The sequence below is a fragment of the Miscanthus floridulus genome, chromosome 17 (assembly GCF_019320115.1).
Source record: "Miscanthus floridulus cultivar M001 chromosome 17, ASM1932011v1, whole genome shotgun sequence".
In the NCBI taxonomy this organism is placed as follows: Eukaryota; Viridiplantae; Streptophyta; class Magnoliopsida; order Poales; family Poaceae; genus Miscanthus; species Miscanthus floridulus.
In genome coordinates, this window is record NC_089596.1 from 23,407,270 (window position 1) to 23,421,898 (window position 14,629).

A 14,629-nucleotide genomic window follows, 5' to 3' on the forward strand; every position below is an offset into this window, starting at 1 on the left:
TCCGATCCGAGTTTCAAGGGAAGTCTGACGCTTGGATTACGCGTCAGCACATGGAAACTTTCAGCGACTGGTTGCAAAAAAATGTCAGGGTGATGAGAGTATTGATGAGCAACTTTATTTTTTGCTAGGCAGCCATCGTGGCATATCCTCACATACAAAGGGTACGAGATAAATGGGAATACATTTTACACAGTAGCCCAAGATAAAAGGAGCACCAACAAAAATAGTGGTGTCCGCATAGATGCCACCGACCCTAATGGAAACAAGCAAACATATTATGGCCGCATAGAGGAGATATGAGAACTAAACTATGCACCTACTTTTAAGGTACCTTTGTTCAAGTGCCAATGGGTAAAGGCGACTGGAGGCGGGGTAGCAGTCGACAACCAGTATGGAATGACAACCGTGGACCTCAACAATATTGTGTACAAAGACGAACCATTCATCCTTGCCAAGGATGTGAATCAGGTGTTCTATGTCAAGGACATGGCTACAAAACCGAAGAGAGGAAAAAACAACAACGACCCAATCAATGAGCCAAAGCGCCACATAGTTCTTTTAGGGAGAAGAAACATCGTCGGAATTGAAGACAAGTTAGACATATCAGAAGATTATGAAAAGGATGACCGAATTAAACCCTTCACAGTGAACAAAGACCCAAACATCTAGCTAAATGATGAGGACACTCCATAGTTACGGCATGATCATAACCAAGGGATATATGTTAAGAAGAAGTTCACTACTGTGCTCGCTTGATATATATAGTGATGTATTAGACCTATTATGTAATAATTGTGACTTCAGATTTTATTGTCGTGTTTTCATATTTTCTACGGTTTAAATGAATTTTTTGCTAGACGGTGGATTTCCCGTGGAGAATGTGTGATGAAAAAACAAATGATGAACGTTAATAAGATGTGAAAACTAATTTCCTGTCGAAAAACAATAGTTTTAATGATTTTAATTAAGTAGTATATTTTTGCATGGTGTAAATTGTAATTATTATTTACACTACGTCAAATATTTATACAGTAAAACAAAAGAGTTTAGTTTACAAATTTTTGTTGCGTATAATAATGCAAAACCAAGTCCAAGAATTTTTTTTATAATTTTTTGGATAATATTTTATTTATTAGGCAATTAATAACTCTCTGCATATTTATATAAAAGAAATATATAAAAAAGGAAAAAACTTATGGTAATTGGAGAAAGCCAACTGCAACTCCCCTTTTACTCCCGGGTGGATCAACCACCCAGGACTAAAGGTGGAGCTTTAGTCCCGGGTGTATCCACTAGCCGGGACAGATCCTCCTTTACTCCCGGGTGGATCAACCACCTAGGACTAAAGGTAGAACTGTAGTTTTCGCGGCCCGCCCAAATGCCCTTTACTCCCAGGTCGTGGGTACACCCGGGACTAAAGCTCAGACCTTTAGTCCCGATTCTAATAATAGCCCGGGACTAAATATTCTTTAGTCCCGGTTGGTATCTCTAACCAGGACTAAAGGTATCCCTTTATAAACCACGCCCTAGTTCTCTTCCTCTTTGTCTCCGCCATGCCGTCGCCTCATCTTCTCCACCAGATCGATCCAGCAGTGTCGCCGCTCCCAGGCGACCACCCTAGCCTCGCCTCATCAGCGCGCCTCTTCTCTGGCCGGCCAGCGCGCTTCTTCTCCGGCCGGCCAGCGCGCCTCGCTCGTCCTCGCTGGAGCGCGCGTCGTCCTCGTCCCTGGCCCCCACCTCGCTCGTGCTCACCAGAGCACGCCGAGCCTTCACCGCGCTGCCTCACCAGAGCTCGCCCGAGCCTTCCCCGCGCGCGCTGCCTCACCGGAGGGCGGCCGAGCCTTCCCCACGCTGCCTCACCGGAGCTCGCCCGAGCCTTCCCCGCATGCGCTGCCTCACCGGAGCGCGGCCGAGCTACGTTGTAATTAGTTTCTCTTGTATGTGCCTGTCAGTAGCATTGTATGTTTGAGCGTGTTTGAGTTTCTATAAAACGCGACGTGTGGGACGGCGAAGAACTCGTGCTACCGACTCCACGCGGCTGCGGTGCCTAGCGGTGCGGCTCATTTTGTCGTTCGTCATTCAGCTCTGCCGGTCATGGTTTTGCGGTTGCGTTGCTCGTTTCCATCGGCTGCGGTGCCGGTCATGGTTTTGCCGGTCATGGTTCAGCTCTTCGTTCATAGAATCAGAGCCCAAATAGTTGCATTAGTTCATGTTGTTTTTTAAAGATCGGTATAAACGCAGACAACTATATGTATGTAACTGCACACATCCGATGAATAAGTACATAGAAACCATATCTTAGTACCTCCAAGGTGCTAAGCTAACATATCTTAAAATTAACGAAAGAACCAAAGTTATCTCGTTGTTGGGTACGTTGTTTACCATTAAAAAATAATTAACCACAAATACTAGCATTCATGCTGAGACTCAAACTATATGGACATGTTTCACCACAAAGATTCTGACCAATTGAACTATGACCTAGTATTTTTGAGCCTGCGTGATAGGTTGTTCATTTTGTTAACAACCTAAACTCCTAAAGCCTAATATTTGGCTTGTATAACACCATACAGTTCTAATTTATAATATGTAGCAAATATAGAACACATATTTGAGCATGATTTCATAAATTCATAGAATTTATGCATAAATTGAAATTATTTAACAATTAACATAAATAAGTGTCAATAATTCAATATATCAAAGTGGCAACATCCGTATTAGTTGAATTTGTGGACCATGTTCATCTCGGCGAGCATGTTCTCTGCCGAGCGGTAACGGACGTCAAGGAGGAGCTTTGATTGTATGAGGGAGAGCGGCAACGGTCGTGGAAGACTGTGTTCCCTTCCTCGTAGAATCGGAGCTCTTCCTTGGCCAAGTACGGTGCCGTCCGGTGGAGAAATGTTCGTCGAGATGATCACGTAAGCAAGGTCAACTAGTACGGATGGTTATTTATTGAAACATGTTTTATTTTTTATAGATATATCTAGTGGAGTAAAAGCTAGATGGCTGCCCCGAGAGACAACATGGATGAAGAAATGATGAATATTATCAACATCGGCACTCAATTTGCCAATGGTGACCAGCAGGATGTAGATGATGGGAGTCAATACCTGGCTCTTGAAGAAAACCAAGAAAATATTGTGCAAGAAAATACTGGCGAGGTATATATATTTATATATATATTTGAATATCTATCATCTATTATGTGCACACATGATATTTATTTATTCTTTTTTTATACGTAGCCCTCTGGATCGACGACCACAACAGCGAAAAGCAAAAATATTCGAGGCCCGAAAAAGCCATTGGAGGGGCGCTACATAATATCGGAATTCAATATCGAGACAGGCGAACCACTTGGTCCACATGCAAGGAAATTCGTGCAACACTGTGGGTACCTTGTAAGGGACAGACTTCCGATCAGTGCCCGTGAATGGAAGCAAAAGATCAACGAGCCTCGTGTTAGTTTTGTCTCAGATCTTGATAAGAATTTAATTTGGGATGATATCCTTCAACATTTCACGTTGCAAGCGGATGATTATGATGATATCAACGATAATGAATTGAAGGAGCTAGTTCGAAAGTGGGCTATGAAGAAGATGGTCACACAATTCCAGACTTGGAAGAAATCCCTATACACGAAATACGTCAAAGAAGAACCTAACGCCGAATTTCAATACTAGTGGCCCGCTCGTGAAGTTGAGGCTCTACTGGAATGATTTTGTATAGTACAAGACATCAGAAGAGGGTGAGGAACGGGTGAGAAGGAACCAAGAGAATGCCAAACAGAAGGTATACCACCATGGCATGGGATCAGGTGGCTACACGACTGCCATTCCCAAGTGGGAAAAAATGGAAGCGGACATTCTTGCCAAGGGTATCACACCAGAATCACTCAATTGGCCCAAACGCGCGAAGAATTGGTTTTTCGCTCATAGGGGAAGATTGGACCTAGAGACCGGGAAGCTGGTTCATGGCCCAAAACTCGAAAGAGCAACACAAAAATTATCTTATGCTCTACAAGCTAAAGCTATTGGTGCGTTCAGGCCCAATAGAGAGAAGGATGAACTGACGTATGCCATTGGGACTGCTGAACACAGTGGCTGAACAAGAGGTTTAGGACAGAATATTTCTTGGGAGCATGGTTTTCCTAATGACAAAGATACCTACAGAAGCCGGTAGAGAAGGAAGGATGAGGAAGCAGCGCAGATCTGCAGGTTGGAGGAATATGTTCGTGAGTCATGGGAGGCGTTGCTTCAAGCACAAGAGTGCGAAAAAACATGCAAGCTAGAATGCAAGATGAAATCATAAAGCAAGTGCAAATAGCAATGAGTGCCCAAAGACAGGCATCAGATGCAGGAATCAACATTAATATTAGCCCCCTGATCAGTTGAAAAGCAGCTGCGCTTCCACGGAGTTGCCAAATCAAGATGACGCAATGCTACGTTTCCCTATGAATGACATCACTGCACCGTTAAATCATGTGAGCTACATATTCCAAAAGAGAATGCCACAATCATGGTGGCTCTCGGTGTTTTTTCTCCTCCAGATCCTACCAAGACACCAAGAATTCATGAGGCAATAATACCACCTGGATATGTTAGTGTCACAGTGGATAGAGTTAACAAAGGTTTTAGTGATCTGGCTCTTGACATTCCAGGAGGTGATGGGGAGAAGACTCTAGGAGAAGCAGAGAAGACATTCATACTATGGCGCAAGCACTACATCATTATTCCCGGGGTCTCTAGTCCACCGCCGCTTCCTCAATTGCCAAACAATAGGTGTGGACAAAAGTGAACAAAAAAATTTCACTAATTTTCTATTGACATGCATGATTAAAAATAACAATTTCTTATACCTAATTATTCCTTTTTGTACTCACACAGCAGGGTCTTCGCCAACCTAAGTCCAATTATCCAATCTCCAGATCATCATAGTGCTCCAGGAAATCAAGTGGCAACGCCGCCACCGCCGCCACCTCCAAGGAGGTCTCCAACGCCTCCAAGGAGGTCTCCAACACCTCCAAGGAGGTCTCCAACGCCTCCAAAGAGGTCTCCAACGCCTTCCCCGCCTCCCTTGATGACTAAGAAGAAGCCAGCTCCTAAGAGGTCCGCCCCACAAACAAAGCCGTTGGCCCACCAGCTGGCAAAGAAGAAAGCCTCCTCTAATCCAGTTATTCCCCAAAAACTATCTTACGAGAAAAGTGAAAAGGAATTAAAGGATGCAGTACAAAAAGATGTGAAAAGTTTCTTCGAAAAAGTAAGAAAGCAATGAGAAGTGAGGAAGAACCCAGAGAAACCGTACTTCTACCTACCTCCATATCTTCTAAGAAAGAAGGTGGACCAGAAAAAGCGGGAATCTCAAAAGACCCTGCCAAAATCGGACTACGACCGCTCTCTGACCAAGTCCTTTGAGGCGGCGCAGAAAAAGACTAGATCAGGGAAAGGTGTTGCACAACTCGGACAACAATCGCAACAATCAGTCCCCCCTCTTGTTGTTCGTAATGAATATGGTTTGAACTTAGACTTAGACGTTGATTTTGAGGAGCTGGCTCGGTTTTACGAGGAAACTGGTTTGAACCTTGCCCAAGTGCTCGTTGAAGGACCATCTGCTCCGAAAGTGGATCCTTGGAAAAAATTGAAACATGGAAAGAGTCTATACAACCCCGAGGCCTTAGGTGAACTGGGTACGCAAATATACCTGCTAAAAAAGTGGTACATGGCGACGTGTGAACGGGGAGAGGCCTTTGTTCCTGTTAGAGTTAGAAACCAACATTACTTCTGTGGCGATGACGTTATATATGTCGAGTTTGTAGAATTACACCAATTATGCCACCTGGACTCTCTCGACAAATGTCTCATTAGCTGCTATTGTCTGTAAGTGTGATTATTTTCTACTATTAAAGTATATATATAAAGCTACATGTATATATATAAATTATATATCCTCACACTATATTTTTATATATGCAGATATGAGATGACAGAACTTAGAAAGAGAAATGATAATGATGTTGGTTTCATTGATCCAAATGTCGTATTCAAACACCATAACCCCCTGCCTCAATGGAAAGCTGAACTCGAGAAAAATCTCATGAGGTTCTTAGTGAACCAACAAAACAAGAACATACTCTTCCCCTACAACTTCAAGTGAATGTTAAATAATTAATGTCGATCATATGGACATTTGTTCAATTATTTGCTTACTAGCTAAGCTATCTCCATATATATATATGTTGACTCTAGTTAATGTCGATCATATTTATGTATAAAAACATATGCAGCAATCACTGGATATTGATGGTCATCGATATGGCCAATAGTCGGTTGAGCATCTTAGACTCGTTAAGAAAAGAGCAAACAGAGTACCAAGACATGATAGATATTATCCAAGGGTAATTTGGTCTCTCTAGCAACTATGTATACCCCGATCTCTTAACTGCAACAATTATTAAAGGCCAAATTAACTTTTTATTTTATTGGGCACAGTATTTGGAAAAGTTTCATTGAGGAACACCACATGAAACATTGCAAAGCGCCACTGGATATAATCGCACACAAAGTAAGTACTAGCTATATATATATATATATATATATATATATATATATATATATATATATATATATATATATATATAATTCAATTAACAACATGCATGCTTTCAATTCACCGGATCTTTTTTCTCGTAAAAGTGGGTTCTAAGGCAAGAACAGGGGAACAACTACTGCGGATACTATGTTTGCGAGTTCATCATGGCGTACGCAAAAAGAACTCCTGAAGAGATCCTCAAAGTACGTTATATAAATATATTCACAATTTCTTTTGTTGCTCATATATATAAGTAATCACGTGACCAACACACACACACACACACATATATATATATATATATTAATACTTTTCCTTTAACTTTTATTGAAGACTCTATGGTTGAAGGAAAAAGTCATACGACGTGATCAACTGAAAGCAATTCAAGAGACCATAGCAGGATTTCTTAATGACCAGGTCCTCAACCCCACCGGCGAGTTCTACAATGACGTCAACGAAACATGGAAGCCAAACCAGATGGAGTGAATTTGTTATCCCAAGGATATGATAGAATATACAATGCAAGCTTTATTTGTGTGTATATATATATATATTATATGTACATAAAATAACGTACAATATATGTATATGCATGTAATATATACGTTAGTTTCATACTTTAGTTTGTACAAAATGTTCGAACATTATAAATGTGTAGAATACGTATATTACTAATACCGTAGAATGCGTATTCAAAAACCTATTTGAAAACCAAAATGAATCATCAATTGAAAATAGAAACAAAAAAAAGAAAAAAAGGAAACCTTTAGTCCCGGTTGGTAATACCAACCAGGACTAAAGGGCCACCCCATGTGGCCAGGCTGGGAGGCCTCTTTAGTCCTGATTGGTCTTACCAACCGGGACTAAAGGTGCACCTTTAGTCCCGGGCGAGAAGTCGGGACTAAAGGAGGGGCCCTTTAGTCCCGGATTCGTGCTCTCGGTTGGGAAACCGGGACTAAAGGGGTTTCCCAACCGGGAGTAAAGCCTGTTTCTGTAATAATGTATTGGGAACCGCCGGAGATGCTCTTAAGTCTACGAGCATGGGTCATGAATAATCCTTGTGTCCGATGATATTTTGTCATATTTTTTCAATTTTGTGTCAGCTAAAAAAATAGAAAATATGAAATGATGTAAATTTGGTACATGGCACGTAATTGGATCCTCATGCACGATGCAAGTGTGACAAGCTCGTTTCTCTATCCGGACCGGCATGGCAGCCGTAATACATGAGGCTGAAGGTTGAGCTTCTAGAATGTGTTTGGTTACTAGGTCGGAGGGGGTTGGAACGGGTCGAACCCCCTTCGTCCACGTTTGGTTATAAAGAGAACTGGGTTGGGTTGAACCCACATGGGTATATTCCCCTTAGATCCGGGTCTAGGTGAATCCTCCAAAATAGAGGAATCGTTTTGACCTAGTTCCTCTCACACAATCTAATGGAAACGGGGATCCCGATCTTCTGTCAGGTAGAGGTAACTATCATTGTGGCGGAGAATGACACACCGATCTGGCTTTAGATCAAAAGATCGAACCCTGCAATCTTAGCACTACAGCTCCTCTGGTTATCAACCAACTCATGGACCAGGTTGACCTTGCCAAGAAGGCTAATTCCTGACTCCACAACGAAGAACACAAGCAACAACAAGAAAGAACACAACCAAATTGTAGATGAATGATTAATTTGACAAAGTTGGGGTCTCATAAACCGATGAACGGCGAAACTGTTCTTGATAGAATAATTTAAGCAAAATCCAAAACCTAATGATGGCGGTGGCATATGATTATAAAGGTCTTAGGGTCGTCGCCTATCCTGGACGCGCCCCCTAATAGGCCCAAACACAATACACGGTCCAACGGACCAAAAGACGGTGTCACAGCACCCTGGCAGATTCTGGATGCTGAATTATTTCGACGATTCCCGTTGATTCCAAAGAGATTTTGACATGAGACCACTTGGATTGGCTTCCTTATCAAATAAGCTTTCCATCCATATGTGGATCATCGAAAACGGAGTCCGGATGCGTCCTGGGTGACCAGTTTAAGATAGACTGGTCCTGGAGGCCGAGGCAGACTCGAAATCTTGTTGGACCGGGCCTCCGGTTCCTATTGGACATCCTTGCTGATCATCTTCACCTCCACCACGTCCTCTAAGTCCTTCATGACCCTCTCCAATGTTCCTAAGCAAGATAACATCATTAGGTAGTAGTCTATTCTCAAAAGTATAAGAAGGATCGCTTAAGAACGAGCTCACCTCTAAATTGAGTTGGCGCATTCGAGCTCGGGTCATTGGACCTTGCATGATGGTTAGAGGATCAGTGGGTACTTCTGAAGGAGTGATGTCCTCATCATCCTCCCCCTCTTGAAATGGAGTCGTCCTCGACTCAAGCTCATCTTCTTCTCCCAAATAAGGTTTCAAATCTGCAATGTTAAAGGTGGGACTAACCCCGAACTCGGGTGGCAACTCAAGTTTATAGGCATTATCATTTATTTTCTCAATTATCTTATAAGGACCAGCTACTCTTGGCATTAATTTAGACTTACGCAGCTCAGGAAATCTATCTTTTCTCAAATGTAACCAAACCAAATCACCCGGTTCAAGTTTAATCTCTTTTCTACCTTTACTACCAGCAATTCTATACTTTTCATTCATTCTTTCAATATTTGCTTTAGTTGTTTCGTGCAACTTACGAATAAAATCAGCACGCTCTCTAGCATCACTATGTATTCTCTCAGTGGTAGGTAAAGGTAAAAGATCAATAGGAGCACGGGGGTTAAAACCATACACTACCTGAAATGGACTTACCTTGGTGGTGGAATGTTCCGCCCTGTTATATGCAAACTCCACATGCGGCAAACACTCTTCCCACATCTTTAAATTGCGCTTCAAAATTGCTCTCAACATGGTGGACAATGTTCAATTCACAACCTTAGTTTGCCCATCAGTTTGGGGATGACATGTTATAGAAAATAGTAGCTTGGTCCCTAATTTATTCCACAACGTACGCCAAAAATGACTCAAGAATTTTGCATCACGATCTGAAATAATAGTAGAAGGCATACCATGCAAGCGAACGATTTCTTGAAAGAAAAGGTCAGCAATATGAACAGCATCGTCGCTCTTATGACAAGGAATAAAATGTGCCATCTTAGAAAAATGATCAACCACCACAAAAATGTTATCCCCCCCTCTTAGTCCTTGGCAAACCCAACATAAAATCCATAGATATATCAGGCCAAGGAGTAGAAGGAACAGGAAGAGGCATATACAAACCATGTGGGTTCAGCCACGACTTGGCTTTTTGACATGTGGCACATCGAGCCACATACTGCTCTACATCTTGCCTCATCCTTGGCCAAAAGAAGTGTGTGGACAACACCTCCTCCGTCTTCTTGGCACCAAAATGTCCTATCAATCCACCTCTATGTGCCTCCTGCAACAACAAAAGATGAATAGAACCAACTGGAATGCATAGGCGGTTAGCTCTAAACAGAAACCCATCATTGATCATAAACTTATTCCATGCACGTCCCTCTCTACAATTAAGCAACACGTCCTTAAAATCAGGATCAAGCACATATTGTTCTTTTATTGATTGAAGACCAAAAATCCGACAATCAAGTTGGGACAGCAATGTATATCTTCTAGACAAAACATCAGTAATCACATTATCCTTCCCTTTCTTGTGTTTGATAATATAAGGAAAAGATTCAATAAATTCAACCTATTTAGCATGCCTACGATTCAGATTATTTTGAGAGCGAAGATACTTAAGTGATTCATGATCAGAATGAATAACAAATTCTTTAGGCCACAAATAATGACGCCATGTCTCTAAAGAACGAACAAGTGCATACAATTCCTTATCATATGTGGAATAATTAAGAATAGGACCATGCATTTTTTCACTAAAGTAAGCAATGGGTTTACCATCTTGCATCAAAACACCTCCAATGCCAACTCCACTAGCATCACATTCTAGCTCAAAAGTCTTACCAAAGTTTAGAAGTTGCAGCAATGGTGCGTGTGTAAGCTTGTCCTTCAAAGTGTCAAAGGACTCCTCATGTGCCTTTCCCCAATGAAACACCACCCCTTTCTTCGTCAACTCATGCAATGGGGCAGCAATGGTGCTGAAATCTTTGACGAAGTGACGGTAGAATCCTGCAAGACCAAGAAAACTCCTCACCTGTGTGACGGTTTGGGGAACCAGCCGGCTCTTTATGGCTTCAATTTTCATCTCATCCACCTCAATGCCCTGTGGAGTTACAACATAGCCAAGAAAAGAAACTTGATCCGTGCAAAAGATGCACTTCTCAAGGTTACCAAATAAACGTGCATCACGTAAAGCATTAAAAACAGCACGTAAGTGATCCATATGTTCATCAAAAGACTTACTGTAAATCAATATATCATCAAAGTAAACTACCACAAAATGACCAATAAAAGCTCTTAAAACCTCATTCATTAAGCGCATGAAAGTGCTAGGTGCATTTGTCAAACCAAAAGGCATAACTAACCACTCATACAACCCGAATTTGGTTTTAAACGTAGTTTTCCATTCATCTCCAAGTTTCATTCTAATCTGGTGGTAGCCACTTCGCAAGTCAATCTTAGTGAAAATTATAGAACCACACAACTTATCAAGCATGTCGTCTAGCCTAGGAATAGGATGACGATACCGAATAGTAATATTATTGATGGCCCTATAATCAACACACATACGCCAAGTTCCATCTTTCTTAGGAACCAAAAGTACAGGAATGGCACAAGGACTAAGGCTTTCATGTACATACCCATGGTCCAAAAGGTCTTGAACTTGCCGCTGAATTTCCTTAGTCTTCTCAGGATTGGTTCAATAGGCAGCACGGTTGGGCAAGGTTGCTCCCAGAATCAAATCAATTTGATGCTCTATTCCTCTCATAGGTGGCAGCCCCGGGGGTATCTCAGCTGGAAAAATGTCCGCATACTCCTGCAAAAGGTTAGTGATAGCAGGAGGCACCGAGCTAACAATATCATCAAGCAAAAATATAGCTAGTTTGCATACCAAAGCATAGCAAATATCATCATCAGAAATTTCAGCAAAGTCACATTTTGTTGCAAGCATAACACCACCCTTCAATTTAATTCCCTCAGCCTTAGAAATAGAGTAGACTTATCCTTTTTAGGTGGGAAAATAGAATTAGCAACTTGCTGATTTTTAGATTGAACTTCATTCAAACTAGCAGTGCGTTCTCTATCAGCTTGTACAATTTGAGCAGGTGTCAATGGTACCAAAGTAATTTTCTTTCCTTTATGAATAAAAGTGTATTTATTTCTTCTACCATAGTGTGTAGCATCATTATCATGTTCCCAAGGATGACCTAATAAAAGTGAACAAGCTTGCATAGGTACCACATCACAATCAACAGAATCAGCATAAGAACCAATGGAAAATAAAACTCTGAAAGTTTGTGTTACCTTTGCTTTACCATAATCATTTAGCCACTGAATATGGTATGGACGTGGGTGTGGGCATGTGGTCAAGCCAAGCTTCTTGACCAAATCAGAACTCACCAAATTGTTGTAGCTACCTCCATCAATAATGGCACGTGCTCGACGGTTGCTGATGACGAAGAAAATCTGGAACAAGTTATGGCGTTGTAGCTTCTCAGGTTGCTGGACTTGTGAGCTGAGCACCCGCTGTATAATGATGCTCCTATAGGTCGTTGTGGCCTCGTCACCAAGGACTTCGCCGTCCTCCTCATCTGCATCTTGGTCTTCTTCATCCTCAATGTCAGAGGTGCTGATGTAACCATCTTCTGTAGCAATATATGCCCGCTGACTTGGGCAGTCCTTCTGTACATGGCCAATGCCATGGCAGCAGTGGCACTGAATGCCCGAAGTGCGTCCCGTCGATGCAACGAATGAGGAGCTCTTGGTAGGCACCTATAAAGAATTTTTACCTGAATCTAAAGGTCGTGTGGGAGGTGCCTTAGGTGTAGCTGAAACTCTAGAGGTTATTGGTCGCTTGCTCGCTAGTGGAGGCACCCGAAAAGTGGTTGGCTTGGTCAGCCCCGAAGATGGTGTCGAGCGTGGCATGTATGTGGTGGTGCTGACCTTGCTCTTGCTCTGCTGTTCACGCCCCTACAATTCTTTTTCTGCAAGCATAGCAAACTAAAACAACTGGTTGATAGTGTTAAATTCTTTATAATCAACAATGTCCTGAATCTCATGCCTCAAACCCGAATAAAAACGACAAATGTCATCTTCGTTTCCCTCCACAACACTACAGCGCATCAATCCCTTTTGGAGCTCACCATAGTAATCCTGTACAAATTTATCTCCTTGTTCTAAACGCATCAATTTCTTATGCAAGTCTCTATGATAAGAAGGAGGAACAAAGCGATCACGCATAGCTACCTCAAGTTCTTCCCATGTACCAGGTAAAGCATCCTGTGCAGCTAGCCCATTCCACCAAATAATGGCAAAATCCTTAAACTCACTAGTAGCTTGTCGAACTCTATGATGCTCAGGCACAAGGTGGGCGTTAAACTTTTGTTCTACTGTCATCTCTCAATCAAGATATCCCTCAGCATCATAATGACCCAAAAAAGATGGTATTGTGAACTTAATCTTAGCATAAGGATCATCGGGTACAAGGTGATTATTACCTTGATGGTGGTGGACACCACCCATACCTGTCGTGTTGCGGTGAAGACGTCGTCGTAATCTTGCTTGTCAGAAGGCTACTCCACCTATGTTTCTAGCGGCATCATGCACCGTGTCTTCTGGCAAGAGACCATCAGTGTTGCTGCCGGAGACGTCATTGTTGTTGACCGCCACCAATGTTTCCAACTCAGTAACCTTGTCGGTTAGCGTGGAAATTCATTTGTCCAATCTCTCCATACTGTTGCCAATGTTGAGTTCAATGAGTGCCTCAGTGACGCCTTTCTGATGGCCTCATTCATCCTTTTTTGGGCATCCTCTACAACCGCTTGTAGTTGCTCTTGGCTGACACACTCGTTGAAACCCTTAGGATTGTTATCTCCAGTCTGATCACCTCCTGCCATTGTAAACACAAAAAAATAGGAGCAAATGGTGAAAGTTATCCCTAACAAATGACTACGTGGTTGCAGTGGTGTCACTTTTCACAGCAAGTAGAAGCATCTTACCAAGCTCTTACAAAGTTCTTACCAACGCAAGCAGTGGGCGGTACAACCGACGGCTGGTTCGTGATACCTGTGAGGCAGTGGTACCGAGATTGCAAGGCCCTTTTTTGTACTGATCTGAAGAGTTTGTGGAGCTTAGAAGGCACACAAAGAGTAATATATATATCTGGCACACAAGTCAGTAACAGAAAGTAATGCTGAATTATAGTCCAAAGTACTTGTTCTCGTTGCTGGCCTAAAATGTTCCAAGTACCAGGTGTGTGATAAAGTATGGTGGATAGCAAGATGACAGGTGTGTGAAAAACAAGTATGATGGATGGAAATAGTAACACAAACAAGGAACTAGACAGCACACACAAACACAGCTCACTTTAGTCTTCTCTATGTGCTCCTCTAGATATTGTTCCTCTTTTGCCCCTCTCTTTTTTTTCTATTTTTTGGGTTATCGTTGTTTTTTTGGGAAATTTTGACTTTTTATTTTATTTTTTGCTATTTTTTCTTTACTTAGGAGCACAAAAGAAGTAATCACAGAAAATATGAGCTTAAACAAGTGAAAGACGTGGCCTGTGGAAAATTCAGAAAACTTGCTCAAAATTGACACAAACCTTGTGACCACGAAAAGAGGATCTTGTGACCAGTTTTTGACCAATTTAAAAATCTCCGACCCCAACAAAGCGGGGGATGGACGGATCCAAAAAAAATTCTGATCGATTTTGATATATGGAACGTCGAAATCCGAGTTCGTATGCGAAAACTAGACCAGTTTTAAGAACTGGCTCCGAATTAGAGGATAAAACGGGAACAATGTGCACAAAACTGGTCACTACAACAAAGATTTGATGGAAATGATGAGGGAAAACACACGAACTATACTCTAACATGACCTAACCAGCAA